This window comes from Hyla sarda, unplaced genomic scaffold (genome assembly GCF_029499605.1).
Source record: "Hyla sarda isolate aHylSar1 unplaced genomic scaffold, aHylSar1.hap1 scaffold_70, whole genome shotgun sequence".
NCBI classification, from domain to species: Eukaryota; Metazoa; Chordata; class Amphibia; order Anura; family Hylidae; genus Hyla; species Hyla sarda.
This window is the reverse complement of record NW_026610718.1, coordinates 427,501-430,000: the sequence shown is the minus strand read 5'-3', so window position 1 is coordinate 430,000 and position 2,500 is coordinate 427,501. Positions and strand designations below refer to the sequence as shown.

At 41.0% G+C, this 2,500-nt stretch overlaps 1 pseudogene; it reads left to right on the top strand.

Annotated features, from left to right (window-relative positions):
- The first annotated feature begins 1,047 nt into the window (after positions 1-1,047).
- LOC130344023 (U2 spliceosomal RNA) lies at positions 1,048-1,155 on the top strand (annotated as a pseudogene).
- Positions 1,156-2,500: the final 1,345 nt, after the last annotated feature.

The following is a 2,500-nucleotide window of genomic DNA, read 5'->3' as shown; positions in this document are numbered from 1 at the left end:
AATAGTGCAATGATAGGGTCTGAAAAATAAGAAGCAGCAGCATAGGAAAGAAGGAAAACATGGAGAGAAGAAAAAAAGAAGGTAAAAATGAGGTGAAAACATGTTTAAAAAAGTATTTCCTTCTCTCTCTCTCTATATATGTATATACATATATATATATATATATATATATATATATATATTTAAAAGAAAAAAAAATTATATATATATATATATATATACATATAGAGAGAGAGAGAGAGAGATAAATATATATAGAGATAGATGGGTGGATAGATAGATAGACATACATACACACATACACACATACACACATACACACATACATACATACATATGTGTGTATTGTTGGAGTTGCAAACATGGGTGCACTTGACAAACTCAGTGCGGCTATTCCCCATTGAAAGATTGTTGCACCCAGGACCCTTAGCACTGGGATATGCTACTCAATACCACTGGCATGGCCAGGTGTAAACAACATCTGACCTTTGTTGTGTATGTAACCATGGAGATTGTGATGTCGCCTAGGCCCACCAAAGAACAGCCTTGTCAGAAGCAGCACTGCCATGAGCATAAGTAGCAGCACCATAGGTTGTCAAATAAGTTGGATTTAACCAAGACAAGTGAGTCCAAAAGGATGCAGGTATGTCCTCTATCCTTACAGCTTCCCGTGGCTGTTGGTTTTATACCGTTTGGGGACAGCCAAGGAGGCGTCAGCAGGCAACACAGGTAAGTGTGTGCTTGTGTGTGTGTGTGTGTTTCCTATGCAGATCCTAAACCCAGTATCAAATGCAAGTAGGAGGAGTAAGAAGGGTTCCTGCCAAAGCCAGGTTATGGATTGCATTTAAAAATGGTCCATCAGAGTGAAATGGACTCCCATCTTCCTGCTTAGCAATAATGATATGGGTTTAGGGTCTGCTGTGTGTACTGGTGGGTGACTGCCACCCAGCCAGAGTGTGTATGGGAGGCTGCCAGCCAGCCTCCCTTCCTACAAGTAGTGATGGTGCATGTGAAGGGGACAGCGTTGGTTCCTCCCCTTTCACAGTTATCACTTATCATCCTTCCTTTTGGCTGGTATCAAATGTGGTGTCTGTTTATATCAGTTTAATATCTGATATGTCCCCTATCTGGTAGCATATATTAAGTGCACCACCAGGTTTCAGTGTTGGAAAGAAAGATTACCTGTTTATTTGCTGCTGCAGCTGCTTGCTGGCTAGTCCAGTGGGTCCCTACTGCAGGCAAAAGACAATAGGTGGTGCCTATGTGCCTAGGTGGATAGGACATCAGCTATGAGGCATTTGTTTGTACAAACTGCTGCTCACAACTAATGTTGTAATATAGTGTCTCCATCTGCTGGTGGTATTGAATAAGCAATAGTGCAATGATAGGGTCTGAAAAAGAAGAAAAATAAGAAGCAGCAGCATATGAAAAAAGGAGGAAAGAAGGAAAACATGGAGAGAAGAAAAAAAAGAAGGTAAAAATGAGGTGAAAACATGTTTAAGAAAGTATTTCCATCTCTCTCTCTCTCTATATGTATATATATATATATATATATATATATATATATATATATATTTAAAAGAAAAAAAAATTATATATATACATATATACATATAGAGAGAGAGAGATAAATATATATAGAGATAGATGGGTGGATAGATAGATAGATAGATAGATAGAGATACACATACACACATACACACATACACACATACACACATACACACATACACACATACACACATACACACATACACACATACATACATACATACATAGATATGTGTGTATTGTTGGAGTTGCAAACATGGGTGCACTTGACAAACTCAGTGCGGCTATTCCCCATTGAAAGATTGTTGCACCCAGGACCCTTAGCACTGTGATATGCTACTCAATACCACTGGCATGGCCAGGTGTAAACAACATCTGACCTTTGTTGTGTATGTAACCATGGAGATTGTGATGTCGCCTAGGCTCACCAAAGAACAGCCTTGTCAGAAGCAGCACTGCCATGAGCAGAAGTAGCAGCACCATAGGTTGTCAAATAAGTTGGATTTAACCAAGACAAGTGAGTCCAATAGGATGCAGGTATGTTCTCTATCCTTACAGCTTCCCATGGCTGTTGGTTTTATACCGTTTGGGGACAGCCAAGGAGGCGTCAGCAGGCAACACAGGTAAGTGTGTGCTTGTGTGTGTGTGTGTGTGTGTGTGTGTGTTTCCTATGCAGATCCTAAACCCAGTATCAAATGCAAGTAGGAGGAGTAAGAAGGGTTCCTGCCAAAGCCAGGTTATGGATTGCATTTAAAAATGGTCCATCAGAGTGAAATGGACTCCCATCTTCCTGCTTAGCAATAATGATATGGGTTTAGGGTCTGCTGTGTGTACTGGTGGGTGACTGCCACCCAGCCAGAGTGTGTATGGGAGGCTGCCAGCCAGCCTCCCTTCCTACAAGTAGTGATGGTGCATGTGAAGGGGACAGCGTTGGTTCCTCCCCTTTCAC